This window comes from Cuculus canorus, chromosome 2 (genome assembly GCF_017976375.1).
Source record: "Cuculus canorus isolate bCucCan1 chromosome 2, bCucCan1.pri, whole genome shotgun sequence".
Classification (NCBI taxonomy): Eukaryota; Metazoa; Chordata; class Aves; order Cuculiformes; family Cuculidae; genus Cuculus; species Cuculus canorus.
This window is the reverse complement of record NC_071402.1, coordinates 86,099,352-86,116,550: the sequence shown is the minus strand read 5'-3', so window position 1 is coordinate 86,116,550 and position 17,199 is coordinate 86,099,352. Positions and strand designations below refer to the sequence as shown.

Genomic DNA, 17,199 nt, shown 5'->3' with positions numbered 1-17,199 from the left:
AAGTAACATTAAACCTTTGTAAATCTCATACAGAAGAGCGTGTCAAGTCTGAGCCAACTGTGATTAGGGCTGAGCGTTTCTACCTCTCATTGAAGTAAATGGGACTTGGGGCTATACAAGAGGTCAGCCTATACAATCCTAAAGGGATTACAGTAAACCTGAATAATCCAGGAGCCTGTCAAACTAGTGCACAAGTCAGCTAAGCGTGCTCAGACATGAGAGATTCCACATACTCTGGCTGAATGGCCAAGACCAGTATTAATACTTGATACTGAGGGTGGCCCTGGGTAGCCCTGAGAAAACTACTATCACCGTGGTGGCTTGTACATGCCACTCTGTAATGGAGCAGGAAATAAAATCTAGCTCATCTTACAACAGCCATGGAGATAGTGCTTCTTCTTGGTGTAGTTAGTGGCAAGGAAGGAAGGTGCTTAAGCATTAAAGACTACAAGGAGGCAACCTGTTCCCTCTGAAGTGTTGAGATTTCCGGTGGCTCTTTTGTGGCAGAGTTCAGACATGCTCAATAGTCATATTGTTATTCTTTTTTCTACTTCTGATCCTCTTATCTCTATGATTACACACAAGCCTGTTGAATTTGAGGAAATGTTTTAAAATTTCGTTGTCTTTTCAAAAATCAGACACTTTCCTCCTCTAAAAATCTCGTCAAGCCAACCGACAAATCCATGCTTACAGGCAAAAAGTACAGAAACTCAGAAAGTACATGGAAAGCACAAAATAGGGTAGGAATTCAATGATATGTAGCATATTGCACTCCTTGAGCACAAGTCTAATGCTAGTTCAGTATAGATGAGACATTTGTCAGAGCTTTTGAAACCTCCTCATACATTTTACAGTGTGCTGCAAAACTAGTAGGCTTGGCCCCATTGCTTCTCTGATTATGAAGCAAAGGGAAAGCAGTAGCAGAAATGAGACCTATGTCTGCTGATACAGTGAATGCTATATAATCTGCTGGAGCATTGCTGATACAGGCTACATGCTAAAGTGTGTGTATTCGCTCAGGTGTGAATGTATGTATTGCCTCCCTTTGTTTACATGGATGCTTTTGTTTCCCGTGCTTATATAAGTTTGTTTTAAAGGCTGGCACATCTCATCTTTGAAGCTGCGAATCCCTCAAATTCCATCCACGCACACTGCTAGCAATCTGCAGCTGTACACAGCAAGAGCAAGTGAATAAAACAAGTATGACTGGAAGGAAAGCAATGCTGCTTTGCTCTTGTGTGAGCTTTCTCTTTAGTCCTGTGAAGGACTCAGTTTAGCAGAGCACTGTACTTCCAAACTGTATGCTTTTACTGAACCTGCTGGTAGACCTAAAGATGAAGATGTACCTGAATGCTTTGCTGAATCAAGACCTAAGAAACAGAGCATAACAGAGAAAATGTTGATCATTATCTAAGAAATGATGGGCTGGCATCATGCTGATATAAGTACTTTTCAGTGCACATAAAAACAGTAGGGATTACAGGTGAGGAACAGATTTCTATACCTTATCTCTCACTCATTGAAATAAATGGTTTTATGCTTACAGCAAGTTTATTTAACTTATTCCTTTCAAACAGGTATTTTGTGCTCGAGCTTGAGGGAAGAAGGTGAACGAACTCTTCTGATTGTTTTGCAAGTTCAGAGGAGCCTTAGTTTCTCTTCAGTAACTCTGAAGTGAGTGCATCTAAGTGCATCTAAGGCTCCACAAGGGAAGAAGCTTTGTACTGAGACTTTCCCTTTGTCAAACAGCAAAGAACATTTTGTCTTCCAATGGCTTGGCAGACCAGGAGCGAGGCAGCTCCGTTTATCATTTATGCTGGAGACCACTGCACCTTCCCATTATCAAAGTACAACAGCATTTCTGAAACTGGGAAAAGTAAACAATGGCCTGGTAACATGTCTTCCCTGAGTTAACAATTTCCTTTGCAGGGAAAGGAGAGAGGAATTTGAATTTGAATGTTCCCTCTCCACACACCCCCACCCCCCCCACCCCGCATATACTCCTGCCAAAACATGCAACTGGTTCTATAAAAATCCCAGATCCTCTTGCATTGATGCAATTTGAAGTCATAGGTTTGTATAAGAACCAAATTCTCAGCCATTGGGCTGTGACATATCTGTCAGCTTGTCAGCTGGATAGATACAGGGTCAGCTATTTTGAGCTGATGTTGCTACCTGGGAAACAGCAACTTCACTATCTTTTTACTTCTGTGCAGCTGTGGCCTATCTTGCTTATTTCATAATGCTTCTACCCGCTTTTACCTCACCTTGTTTGAGCTAAGGGTAACTTCAAAGTAGTGGTTAATCCTTATGCGAGGCGAACTGTTACCCGGGGATAGCAAGGCAGTGCAGCGCTGAGGTGCTGTCTTGTGAGCTGGGGAGGGAAAGAGAGTCAGATGCGTCTTAGAGAGAGAGGTAGTCAGCAAAGCCAAGAGGAGTGACTCCTCAGATTTACAGGGAGGTTACTGGGGAAAGGTCTGCTTTTATGAAGGAAGCAACTGCAGCACAAGAACTGTATGAAATAACATTAGGTGAAATTCAGTAGAAAGCCCCACCCTTGTCTCAAGTGATCTATGCTCTATTTTAATTTCTGGTTCATGCAAACTACGAGTTTTGAACAAAAATTCAACCAAAATAACGCAGGTTAAGCAAATCAGCTTTCAGAAAAGACAGTGCATGGCTAACTAGCATTCTGCAAATAACCACCTTCATAACAGAGGGTAATGACACCACCAATTCTCTATTCTTTTAAAAAAATAAAAGAAAATAAACAGGGCTTTGGTCCAATTGTCTCTAGGTCAGCTATAGGTCTCTACAAACTGTCAGGAACTTGCTCAGAGGAGATACTGCAATGCCTGTAATGTTGACACCATCAGAATCTCTTCCTAGATGCAGGTGCTGGCCAGCAAACTTGAAATTAAATCCCACTGTGATGTTCTTTTTCCTATTCCACTGAAACAAATGGGGAAGAGGTTCACCGCTGACACTTTGAGAAAGTGTGGTCTGTGACAACTGTCTTGGAAACGGGTCTGTGAGGCCAGCTCTCCCGTTCTTGCTCTGAAGTGCTCTAACAGATTAAAAACAGTGGGATGGAGAAGGAGGGATTGCTGAGCAGTTAATGGCACTAGAAAGGGGAGATTGCACATTGTGATGAACATTGCCATAGTTTGTGACCTTGCCTGGTGCATGTGGTGCTGATTATACCAAAGGATCAAGCAGATGTGAAGGAAAATTGAGTTTCATCTCCTCCCAGTTATCACAGGCCCTCTTTGGTAACTGGAGGATTATGATACTTCAGGAAAATAATGTATATATCTGCGTGTGGCTGCAATAATGATGGATATTCTTTTTTCACAACCAAAGTAACTGTGATTGATGCAGCTGGCTCCAACCTATAACGAACACTAGGGTTAATTGGAGCCAAGGACACAACAGTCCCTAAGTAGTATTATTCTGTGGCGCACTCATGTGCTGTCATTAATTTTCCTATTTGTTTGACTTTACAAAAACACATAGAAAAAAAATTGAAAAGAACAGAATGAGACTCAATTATACCTCTTACAAAGTACTGAGGATGGGGAGGAGCTGAATCACCCAAGCGCTTGATGACATTATGCTTTTGTACAGCGTAACGCCTCCAGGTAACTGGAGAGCATACTGTGCAGTGGCATTTGCTACATCTGTGCTCCTCTGTCTCTTCTAGCTAATGCATTAAAAGATTGGACATCATAACTCTTCCAGGCCACAGCTATTTTATTATAACAGAGTTCAACCTGAGTCAGAATTTGAACCGAAGAACTGAAAAAATATATGGAACACAGGATTAGAGCCATTGTGCTGTGTGAGAACGAACACATGGCAGATCTAGTGTGGTATCTCTTCTCTGAAGATGGCTGGCATCTGGTGGATGGTCAGCATCTTGTGGAATGGTCAAAGATCTCAGCAACATGCTGACATGGTGATAATCTACTTTCCATGTTGGGATCCTAATCCGGTAGAATTAGAGATTGCTTTGAATTGTGAAAATATGCAGCATTATGAACTTTCCAAAAGCAGTTGTGAGGACGCTGAGGCATTCTCATCCAGTCTGCTATTTGTGTTCACACATGTCTCATTCCCTTTAGGACATTAGCAAAATTGGGTTCAGCAGGATGATGTGTGGCAGTATTTTCTGCAGCAGATATTCCTGTTACATGGAAAAAAATCTGTTTCACCTCCTCTGTATTCATACATTTACAGATGAGACCACAAAAACTTAAGAGTTGTGGGGTATACAGCAAAGCAGCCACAACAGTGGAAAGTAGCAGGAATTACAACAGTGATGTGAATGAGAGACGATAAATCACAGATATTCGACAAATGATGTTTGTATCTGCTGATCTCACCCTGTTGAACAAATACACAAGATGAGTCAAGCCTGATGTGAAGCCTTATACACTTGTCAGCATACTCCAAACAAAAACCTACCAGCCTACTCCCTCCCCCCCAACAAACAATGCAGTATAAGATCTTTTGCTTTGTTATAGAAGTCAACAAGTCAGAAATTTTATTCATATCCTTATGTAAAAAAAAAATTTTCACAAGGTTTTGTTTGAATGAATCATGACTATCAGTCTATGGTCATATTACAGTGTGTATAAGGGAAGCTTTCCATGTACTGTATCAAACACGTAAATAAATGAAAATTACAAGGAAAATTAGGTTCCTATGAACTTTAGGATACCCTAAGTTCTAATAGCTTTACAAGATTTTGGGGCAAACAATAACATGCCAGGTGAAAAATCTACTATCCAGTTCATTCCATGACAATGGACAAACTAAGACATTTGGCCATGAAAAAGAAATATGTACACCAAGAAAAATCACAAGTGTCTCTGTACTGCCTACAAGTGATTCTGGATGTGTACTTTTTCACACTAGCATCCTTACAGCATATTGCAAGCGATTGAGGGAGGGGAGGAAACAGGAGCGAGGGCAGGATTCCTGCATGTTACAGATACTGCTAGCAGCCTTTATTTAGTTTTTCCCTAAGACCTTCTGGTTGCTATATTTCATACACGAGAAAAATTCAAGATCCTTCCCTTGTTATCACTTCTTCTAACAGCTATGTGTGCCTTGAGACGATTTTCTTGGACATATTCTTATTAGTGTTCTTAAACATGTCTTTTGATATGCCTCTTTTAGTTCAACTGCAGCACAGAACTGTAGGTGTACTGGAAAATAAGGACATAAACTTTTCCAGACTTTTGCAAACAGCTAGACTTTGGACTACACATTCTTGGGAAACAGGATGCCCTGCCACTGTGTCCAGTTTATTGGGTGAGCAAAAATATGTCACTGTCAACCTAACTAATAAGCAATGGAAAAGCTGGCAAGCAAAAGTCAAGCTCCTGAAAATAATTTATGAATGTTTCACATTCATGTTTTTAATTGCTCATTAAGAGAAACCAGAATAACTGACTAGATCACAATCTTTTTCAATGGGACTCAAAAAGTAATCAAGATACCAACTCTGTCTGTGATGGACTTTTTATTGAAAATGTAGTAATAAAGTAGGAAAAGCACAGATCTGATTTGAGACAATATATTCCTTGGTCTTTATTTTCATGTATTAGAGTAGAACAGTGTTCATGTGCCGTACGAGCCTGTATTTTATATGTGGCTATATCGATAGGGACATAAGACTTGGAGCAGTATATTATCACAGTGAACAAGTTCTTGCTTCTGGCCAGTATCGAACGAAACAATTTTATCACGCATTTTTTAGCCCACTGGTATGATATTACATGATCCAGCAGAAACCATATGGTACAAACTCCTACGCAGTTGCAAAGCACTCAGGCTTTAAAATGAGTGCCACAAATCTTTTGCCAATGCTTTGTACTTCTAGAAAAGATTACGAAGTTAGCATTGCACAAAAGCAGCACTGGGGAGCCTGACTCTTTCCAAGCTGTGGTTTAATAGCAGCTTGGGAAGCAAAGGTAAGGTTAAAGGTGTCTTTAAGCCATCCTTATATACTACTAGTCCTCAGTCAGTTTCCGGCAGATCACACTCTTGATCTCTTGTTCCTTTATTGCAATGTTTTGCTATTTTTAAGCTTCTTCTGCATTTTCCACTTCAAGTCTCAGGTGAGTTACAGGACATTGTGAAGGGTGAAGTGTGCTGTGCACTCCTGCAAACTGCATGTCTATTATGTGGAGACTTGTGATTATGGGAGAGCTGGACTCTATGCCCCAAATGATTCCTCCTAGCACTATGTTACCAGGAAATTCAGCAGCATTTAGAGGAGCCTGAAGGCTATTTTAAGTTGTGCAGCTGCTGAACACAGCAGGAATTCAACAGGGTGATAAAGGACATTTTAGACCAAGACCTGACTTATGCTCTCGGCAGGCAGCGTAATACAAAAACTGCTATGAAAGCTCTGCTTAGTCTGAGAATTCACCTATTTTGGGATAAGCTTTCCAGGGCTGAGTGAGGGCAGATTTATACTAGAGGAATAGTGCCAATCCACACTAATCCAAACAGGGTCTGACTGTGGAAAGAGAATAACAATAGAAGAATTATTTAAGGCCAGAGACTGATATTTGAGACCTCGCTGGCTGGAGGCTGGGCTTTTTGGTATTCGATTTTTCATTCATTAAACCAATAACTTAAACCATTTTCAGTTCCTGTTAATGCAACTCAATTGCACGAGTGCTTTACCAAGCCATTAACAGAACCACCTTACAGAAGCAGATGGGCAAAATTGTGTCCATATTACTGCACTGTGACTCTGATCGCAGCCATAATGCTCTGAGCATGATATGCACCCCTTCAGTACTCTCACTGGGGCTGGTAAAAAGTGAAGAAAGGATGGGATGTTCAAGGGAAAATCTCTAAGCTATACACTCTCACATGTGATTCAGAAGCTAGGATTTTGAAATGACACTAGCTGGCTATAAATTGAAACTGTGAGAAGCAGCAGTGTGTCCAGATAAATGCACACTGTCTAGTTATAAGTATCGAAAGAAGGATACAGAAAAACTTGGGGAAAGAGTTGATGCTATCAGTCCTTGTGACCTCTTGTGCTTGCTGTCTTGGTGAATTTTTTTTGCTTCCCCCCAAAATATATTCACCCTCTGTGGCCTGCGTGTTGCTAACAGAAGTGGTGGAGAGGGGCCAAAACCACTCTCTTACTCCTCACAGAGGCTGTAGGCTGACCCCAGTGCATAGGATTTCGAATCTCACTGAGGCAATTGCAGACATAAGGTCTGTAGTCAGATGATGCAGGTATCTCTGCAGGGCTCAGACCACAGTTGGAAGTCTTTGCCTAAACACAGAGAAGTCAACATGGGTGCACTCCTCAGCCACTCTCGGACAAAGTCTATACACTTAATTCATAAATCAGTGGAGACCAGTTTGAGTAAGTACAGGTGATTTTGCATGTAATTTAATATTGCACTCTATCTACTCACTGCTGGTAGCAGCGTGGCAACATATGGCCAGTGGCAAAAGCCTTTTAAACCATTTCCACAGCCCCATTCTGTCCCACAGCCAAATGCCTCAATTTTAAATGCTCAGTGGAAAGATATGGTATTTTTAGCCCCCCCCGCCTCCTGACTGTGCTCAGAGTCTTCGCTCTGTTCACCCCATCTGTCTGGCAGGACAACACAACCCTCTTTCATGTAGCTTCTCTTCTTCTGTCAAGGGCCATGACCTGGACTTACAATTGCCCCAGCGTCCATGACCCCACTGGGTCACACCAAAAGTCTGCAGCGTCTGGGGTCTGCCGGATGACTCCAGTCTGGAAATGAACTACAGCCCAAGGGGATAACTCAGGCAACCAAAATCTTAGTAAATCACACTCTGGAGGAATTTGTTCCCCCAGTCTTCTTTCATAGAATCATAGAATCACCAGGTCAGAAAAGACCTCTTGAATCATTGAGTCCAACCATCCCTATCTGCCACTAAACCATGTCCCTCAGCACCTCGTCTACCCATCTTTTAAATACCTCCAGGAACGGTGGCACAACCACCTCCCTGGGCAGCCTGTTCCAGTGCCCAATGACCCTTTCCATGAAATTTTTTTCCTGATGTCAAGCCTGAACCTCCTCTGGTGGAGCTTGAGGCCATTCCCCCTTGTCCTGTCCCCTGGCACTTGGGAGAAGAGGCCAGCTCCCTCCTCTCCAAAACCTCCTTTCAGATAGTTGTAGAGAGCAATACGGTCTCCCCTCAGCCTCCTCTTCTCCAGGCTAAACAACTCCAGTTCCCTCAGCCGCTCCTTGTAAGACTTGTTCTCCAGCCCCCTCAGCAGCTTCGTTGCTCTTCTCTGGACACACTCCAGAGCCTCAACATCCTTCTTGGAGCGAGGGGCCCAGAACTGAACACAGGATTCGAGGTGAGGTCTCACCACCAGTGCCGAGTACAGGGGCAGAATAACGTCCCTAGGAGAAAACTTGGAACAAAACTAGACTTCGGTGAAAAGTTAAAAATGGTTGGCTTTGGTTTTGTTTTAAATAATTAAAAGCAGCGGTGCAGAGTCAATTTTAACAATTTATTTGATGGCAGGGCAAAAATTCTTGGGCAAAAATTCCTAGGCGGGAGGTGCTGGGAAGCCCGCCCGGGCTCCCAGCCCCTTTTCCAGCCTCAGCCTCTCTCCCAGCCCCATTCCCAGCCCCGCTCCCGGCTCCCGCTGCCGCATGGGGGAGCTCCAGCCTTTGCAGACAAGCGGCCGCCGACCCGAGACCGAACTTGTCATCAGAGCGGGGCCGCTTGGCACTTAAAAAAAGAAAGCGGTGCATTGATGGTACATGTATATATGCAAATAATTTAAGACTAAAAAGGGAATGGGCTGCCGGTCTTAAAAGAAAAACCCAAACTTTTCTCTTTCACACATTTTAAAACACAAATGACTAATCCTTCCACTGTTTCCTAGTAAAGTATTTAATTGTGACCAAAAAAAGGGGGTTTTGAGCACTTTAAACAGCTCAGCTGGAAGCACAGAAATTAGCATCAAGTGAAATATTTATGGGAACTTAATAGAGTTTAAGATTGTTACTTTCGCTGCCGTAAGACACCAAGGCCAATTAACTATTTCCAATTAAGTAGCCTAAAACAAAAGAGCGTGCAAGAAGAAATAGTGGCTAAATAGTTATTACTGGACTGAAGAAAGATTGATCCTGAATACGAGGTGAATAATTGTCTGGTACCAAACCACAAAACTACGATAGCAAGAAAAGGCAGCAATAGACAAAAGAACTAGAAGGGAAAATCATGTTCAGCATTGACATTATTAAACACCGTTTCTTTAAAATCCCGTTGGTTAAAGGTGGAGCCTTTTGTTTGTCTTGATGTGCATCATACTGCATCGCATTATTCTGCTACTCAAATGCGTAGTGAAATGCATTGCTCTCTACTCATCTGCCAAATCCCCAAATTCAGTAATTTTTTGTGAGTTTTCTATATAGAACAAAGTTAAACATATACCACAAGAGAAATGTATTTAGTTTTGTCTTTGAACAACTCAAAAATTATCTAATTAGCATGTCACCAGGCTGCAGTTATATGTGTTTTATTACTCCAGCTTTTTAAATGTTTTTTTATCATGTTTAATGTTTGGGCATTTAACAGTTGACATGAGAGTTGGCACTTTTTATCTCATTGTAAGAATGGAGAAAAGAGTTAAGATTTCTCTGAAAGGGATGAGGTAATGTTTAGAGATTTACAGATTCATAACCAGGCTGTTGCTTGTGCTGTTGTTTGCTCTTCAAGGTTGGGTTAACAGTCTAACTGCCATAGTGACTCTCTGGAAACCTAGAAATGCAGAACAACACTTCAGCAACCGAGAAAGACAGAAACCTAGTGTTAGATTACAGCATACTTTGTAGCAGGGGGAAAATTTTGGAAGAAATTCTGCACTCCCAGAGGCTGCTTTTATTTTCACATTCATGATTTATGATGACAATTTTCTCACACTTTTTAATGACACCTCAGGTAGACTGTCTTGCTCACAACACAAAGTTTGGCTACAATGGAGAGAAAAAGTGCACTGCAGCCTCATAGTTAGAGCCTGACAAAAATCTTAAAGATGTTCTGATACTTTTGGGTGCTAAAATAGCAAGCTCAGAGCAGCTTTCCAAATGACAAATGTTTTCCTGGGAGCCTAGAATGAATATATACATCAGCGTCTATTTTTCAGCTGCCATTTTTCACAGTTCAGTCACCTTTGAGTTATTTGTGTTGGAACAGTATCTTAAAAAGACCTAAAAAAGGTGTGGGTTTTCAAGCTATACTGTAATGATACTCTTCCTTAAGATCATAATATGTAATGATTAGATCTTCCTTAAACCTCTGAATGCTAAGCAAGTGGCTATACACCTAATGCTTGAGACTACTTGTGTCTCTAAAAATACATCTGTACGTAAGTATTTGCAAGATTAGGCTCATCTGGTCTAACCTGCGACTACCAGAGCTAATATGCATTTTAGCTTAAATTATTTTTTTTGCATTCATAACTGTTCTTTGTCCAAGACTCTGATAGTTTTTGTCTTGCTATTACAAAAAGAAGCAGTGATTTGAACGGCAATTTGGTGTGAAAAATTTTCCGAACTCCAGAGAAGAAAGAGATTTGCATCCACATTTCACAGTGTTGAGGAGCTCTCTTTCATACGTTCCCATTCTGGTCCAAACCTGGGATAAAGCACTGCACAAAGCTTTCTGCCTGACATGGTATGGAGTCATGCTCTTTGTCTGCAGCACTTGTGAGGGCATGCCTACAGGGCTGTGCAATGGAGTGTGATGTGGAAAGCCCCCAAGCCTCCCAGGCGCCGTCAGCAACCCCACTGTACCAGCACTGGGTTGCACCTTGCCTCATTGGTCCTGCGGATGGACAGAATTAAGCCGCCTGAACACCGGCACAGGGTTGGTACTTCTCTGCTGCTGTTGTGGGATCTCTGCCTGGCACTGAACTTGACCCTTGTGTGTGTACCAGCAAGCTCTGGGACCTGCAGCACAGCACTGAACCCCTCCGTAGAGATGTTCTTATCACCTCGGTATTGAAATCAACAGCACCGCTACCAAACACTGCCTGGGAGAGACATCAGCTATTTAACTGTGTTACAGAAGATGAAAGGAATTGAAACACAAAAACCAAACAAAACCCTTTTTCCTAATATAATCAGCATTTTTAAGCAGTTTATCTGCTTAATAGGAAGGTTTTTAAACATTTTGCTTGAGCTGACATTCTTTAATTATAATATTCACACTGCTGAATATGCAGTCACACCAGCAGAAGTTCCATTGTGAAAGAACACACAGATTCAATCTGTTTCTTTCTCTGAATTTTTCTGACTTGGTCGTATTTTTCCATTCATCATTTTCTTTTTGTTTGCTTCTCACATTTCTTCTTAAATGTGTGTTCTTTTTCCTCTTACTCTGTTGTTCCACTTGAAAACATCAGGATTAGCATGCAGATGTTTTTTTTTGATCAGAGATTTTATTTTTAATCATTCCCATTTTCCACAGTCTATTTAGGTAGCTGGGGATTTTTTGTTTATTTGGTTTTGACCCTGTCTTGTTGGTTGGTTTTTTTTTTTCCTGTTAAATCCATTACCCTACTCTTCTGAGTGTAAACACCTTCTGTTTGCTATTGTTTCCTTAAAACAGCATTTTAGAAAATTAACTATTTCTTCTAGTTAACTAAATCATGGGTTATGCTGTCTATGCCAATAATCTAATATCTTCTATGTTTTCAGTGCTTCGCTTTAGCTTAGGTCATAGACATACAGGTTTAGGACAGGTTTTTTTTTTTTTAAAAAAAAATTATAAGTTTTCAGCATGTCTGTTGTCATTGTAAAATTGTACTGTAATACCTTTGACAATTGGTTTTAGAATTTGCTCAAGTTACAGGATTTGCTGAACACAGAGTAGGTGGAAGAAAAAAGTAATCATAATGACCAAGAAATGACCAACTTTTTCTATTTTATTTATTTAAATAGTATACTGACCTCTCTAAATAAGCATCAATTGGAATTTTGGCTATCTTGTAATCTGCACGCTAACATTCATAGGAGTTGAATTACATTTAATTTTTAGAAAGCTGAGAGGAGAAAACAATGATGTTCAGTAGCTTAGCCTAGGGAAACTGCCACTGGATGCCACTTAGGCAATGACCAGCAGAAAGAATGCAACCCCAGTTGTTACCATCCAGGAAACTGGCAACATCCACCTTCATTAAATCTATATTATAAATACTGAAGAGGTTCAGAAATGCCTACTGTCTGGCATTAGAACAAGCAATCAATGGACTTTACAGGGCTAGTATTTCAATATAAATTTTTAATGTCAAGACACTGAAGTCAGAGAGGGGAGTTCTTCCATAATCCTGAATATTGCCAGTAACTAGGGTATCCACGACTACCATTTAGCGGTTATATATATATTTTTTTTTTAAGAAATTCTATGCCCAAAGCACCTGAGGAGGGAAGCTCACCTATACACCACCTAAGGAAAAATAAAATTGCCTTCAATGATGTCTCCTAGGCAAGCTCAGAAACGTCATAAACTCCATATGTTTGGGAGTTGGACAAATCAACAGAACATCCTGCTCATTTCCAAAGTTTGGTTAATGCCTAAAACTTCATTGAGTAGTTCCTTCTCATTCAGAACGACCTCATTGTTCCCCGGTGAGCAATGGCAATTGTATCACCATGTCCTGGCACTCCCAAGGAGCAGCTCCCAGGCAGCCCCTTGGAGCCTGGAGAGAGGTCAGTTTAGTGGAGAGAAAGTACAACCAAAACAATCTGATTGTCTCTTAGAAAGCATCTGCCGCCATCTCTTCCATGCAGTGGACTTCATTCCTCAAAAGGGTTATCAGCTGAAGTTAAAACCCAAGACTTTGAAATATGGTTTATAGCTTGAAAGTTTTTCTTCGAATAAGTAAATGCAAAAATCCACAGAGGGTGCTTTCTCCTTTTCTTTGTTGCGAGATGCCTCGTAAGAAATGGGATTTTTTTTTTTAGTATGTTTTTAGAACAAGCTATCTTTTCTCTCATAAGGGAAAGCAGGAAATTATCTATTACCTATGGCTATAATCAGGTTAATATTACAAATCTGTTTTTTTCCCCTTCAATCTTAATTCTTTTTACTCAAATAATTATTTTTTTGTGGCAGCAGATACTTCAAGGAAAAAACTTATGATGCCTCTGCCACAGCAGTATGAGCAGAACAGCAGAGAGGGGATTTTTTTTTGTCTCTTGCTCTGCAGTATGTAACTGAAAATGCTTTGGGGGTTAGTCAGCTTTCCTTAAACCTGTGGCAGTTAAAAAGTGTTTTCCCAACCCTTCTTCTGTGCTGTATAACAAACAAAGGCAGAAGTTCCTGTAACCCTGCAGCCCTTTGCACCAAAACAGCTGAAGTAAGGCAAAGCAGGCAAGGTATAAACCTCTCCTGAAAAAAAGAGTAGGTGTTTATACAGAAGTCTAGATGTGTGGCATCTAAGATCATAGAGTTCCAATGGCAGGGACAACTCCCACCAGAACAGGCTGCTCAAGGCAACCAACCTGACACTGAACAACTCCAGGAAGGGGTCATCCACAACAAGGAAGTAATAAATTATTGCATTTAAATTAACTGCAAACCCCACATCTCCAAATGAATTATAAGTTAGACTGACTTAAAAATAACTTAAGATTGGTCTTTTGTATATTTTACCTTGGTAGGCTTAATGTTTTCAAGGCTTTATTTTTTCATACACAAGAGCTAGGAATTTTACTTTTTTTAGTGATAATTAAAATCCCCGTATAATTACATCTTTGCCTTAATAAGTCAGAGCTCTAAGGAGAATGAATACTAAGAGTCAACATCAAGGAATGACACTTGTAGCGGATTTCAAGATGAAAAAAACCACCACCGAGGAACAGTCACATAAGCTCAGAATAATTTCACTAAAGTCTATGTGTAAAATTTCAACATTCGAAACTCACAAGAAGCCCACTGAAAATGTTGCCAGGGTCTCCAGTGGAGAGGGATGACCAATAATCCTATGTAAATAAGAGCAAATGTAGGTCCTGTCATTTGACTAGAGATAGCCTGTATGACAGAAAGCAGGATCATGACCTCAGCTGTTATAAATTTCACTTGGTTTTGCTTTGCTTTTCCCTTGGAAGAATATTGATTTGCCTGTTTGATGAACTGAAACTTAAGGCTGAACTTTAGGTCTGACTCAGATTTGGGTAGAAGAAAAAGGTGCCTGCATGGGATGAACAGCTATATGCATTTTAGATGCATATAAATCTATTTGTTTGAGGGCAAAATCTGTTCTATTTACGAATGCATGCCATATGGTCTCTTTTTGCATGCCTGTGCTTCTGTTAAGGTGCATGTCTACAAAGCATTAACACTTAGAGAATCCTCAAACCCTGGTATCCCACTCTGCAAACTCCTATTCAAGTGAGTCACCACTGGCTTAATGAAATAACTTTCCATTATAAATTTGAAAATGATCTGCTCTGGGGTGTAAAGACTTTAAAAGGTAGAGATAAAATGTACTTCATAAAAAATTTGAACTCACCATGATTGAGGATTACTCATGAAAGGAAGGGCACTGACACTTAAACTCTGAGTTACCCACAAGTCCTTTTTACAAACTGGTCTCTAATGGGTGGTTGCAAAACTGAGTGTTTTCTCTCCCCTCTTTCATGTTATCCTTCCATCACTGTAGACATTGCAAGTGAAAGTTTTAAGAATTAAAATTGTGGCATCAGGTATATTCAAGTGTAGGTCTTTCACTGGATAACTAGAGTATGAGAAAAGTGAATTCCACTCTGAGATAAGAGACTCCTCTGTCTGCTGGATTTTTGTAGCTATGAAAAAACACAGACTATGGACTCTTCGAGTAACTCAGGGGCTCAAAAGTTCAGGGATCCTTCCCGTGCCTGCCTCCATGGCAAATCAGCTACCTTGGAATGAGGGTTGTTTTTTTCTTTTCCCTTTTAAATCTACTGACAGAATGCTTCTGCAGTGTAGACACTTGCAGCTGCAGAGGCTGAAGGCTTGTATTTGTTCACAGAAGAGATAATGGACAAACAGCAGCCATGATTGTCTCCTCAGCCCACCTCACCAAGGAGCCCAGAGATCGTTTGGCAGTGTAGTCATCCATGCCAATTCTGCTACTGGTTCATGGGCCAGGGCAACTGAAGTTCTCAAGAGCTGATGCTATTAATACAACCCTCTACTGTTTGGTTGTTTTGGGTTTTTTTCTGTGTGAAAGGGAATGGAAATACGTGTTTTGCTTACACAGTCCTCTGAAGAGCCATTAGATAGAACTAACGGTCCTTTCAACTGCTGGCATCTGTTCTAGATGGGGTTTGAATAGGGAACTTGAAGGTACAGAGCTTTCAAAACCCAGTTTACTTGCCAATCCCCTGAGGCATACTGGCTATGTTGGTATCAACATATTGAAAGATATGTGATACCAGCCAGCAATCCAGGTGCTCTCAATGGCAAAGTAATAGTTTATTGAAAGAGACAGGCGTATGAGGGTGAGCTGTGAAGTAAAGATGCAACATTTCTCTTGTGAAGCCTTTTAAACACTCTTACTGAACTACCTTGTCCAAGTAGCTTTAATTAAAAGCTTTTAAAGAATGTTCTGTTCTGTTCGCAGATATTCCTCCCCCAGGGGCATTAACTAATTGACCATACTGTGGGGAAAAGATAAATGTTAAGAATCTCTCTTTTTCTTTTTGAAAATAGAATTTTAGAAATAAAATACAATCATATTCTTTATAAATTCTCACTATTTTACATTTCTTTCCTTGACAGTCCTGTATTTTTTTTCCAGTGCCAACGGCCTGAACAATAATGGTTGGACTCGATGATCCGGTGGGTCCTTTCCAACCTGGTAGTTCTATGATTCTATGAATAATGATGTAGCACGAGCCAGAGTGTCACATGCTACTCATCCTGATCAGGAGTCAGGTTAAAATGCTCACTCCCGTGTCCCAAAGAACTGAAGTTGTTATTTTAATCTTTTAAGGGTTTGGGGTTTTTTTTCTGACAGAGTTAAAATCCCACAGACAACTAAAATATCCCTTCTGGTGCGAGATGGTCCCACATTCTTTTCCATCTTTGCTTATGGCTTTTAAAGAGATCCTTTCTGCAGGGGTGAGTGTTCAGCTTCCTATTTTTGGCAGTGTCCATGCTTCTGACTTTGCATGGGAAGGGTTAGAGTTGAGGAAAAAAAGCTGAGTATTTACATTACAAGGTATGTGAGTTGTGCTTAGAGCCAAGCAACCAGAAGTGCAGAAGGCTTGCAGTGTGCTGGTATACACTCCATTCAGCACAGTGGAGAACAACCAGAAGGATGCTTCCGTGAAAATGAACTCCCTCCCTTAGCAATCCTTTCAATCAGGCAGAAACAATGCATAGCCCAAATGCTCCAAAGCATCCTCCGCGCTGCAGTCGCAGCTGAGTTCATCAGCTGGGCTGGGAGAGGTGATGACAGTTCCCTAAAGTTACTAGAGTTACACATGGATCTACTCCAATTAAGGACTTGGCCCAAATTCTTTTTTTTTTTTCACTTTTTTAATGCATTAGCAGATGGCAAATATGCACTGAGCACAGACAAACTACTGGTTCTTGAGGGCAATCACTGCTTGCAATGCTAATTTGGGACTTTATGTTTATGCAAGCTAACCTGGAGGGACACATTTCAGAGCTGGGCTGAAGCAGCAGAAAGACTAAAGCCACAAATCACAGAGCTAGGTACCAGTAACCCATTTAAAGCTGGGGTGTGCGGATGCAGGGCTGAGTGTTTGCTTATTCTGAAGAGATTCCTAAAATAAGGGAGGAGTAGATGTCAAGAGGTCACAACTTCATGCATTCCCTTCATTCAGTCATGTCAAGATGAAGCCACTTGTGCAATATGGACCTCAGTCCAGTCTCTAAATACCCTTGTCATGTGAAGGTATTCAGTTTTATGGTTTGGATTCAAACCAACTGACTCCCCACTGCAAGCTGATATCCACATGTTCTCCCGGAAATTATGTTCACACGAGGAAAGTTTAGTGCATTGGTGTGTGACAGAAATCGATTAGTAATGAGCATCCAAAAGTAGAGGTTGAAAGATATGTATAAACCAGGTGTTTAGAGATTTTTTTTCATCTAGCAATTCTTTTGACACATATACCATGTCCATATCTGGAAACCATGGTATGCAATTGT

At 40.8% G+C, this 17,199-nt stretch overlaps 1 protein-coding gene across 5 annotated transcripts in view; it reads right to left on the bottom strand.

Annotated features, from left to right (window-relative positions):
- LOC104066810 (cadherin-6) overlaps nt 1-17,199 on the bottom strand; it is a 112,713-nt gene that overhangs the window by 78,411 nt on the left and 17,103 nt on the right. Inside the window, exon 2 of one of the 5 annotated variants that reach the window (XM_054059616.1) lies at nt 2,268-2,374. The exons of the other annotated variants lie outside the window; for them this stretch is intronic. The gene's annotated coding sequence lies outside the window, so the exon portion shown is untranslated. The remainder of the gene's footprint in view (nt 1-2,267; nt 2,375-17,199) is intronic. 5 annotated transcript variants of the gene reach the window in all.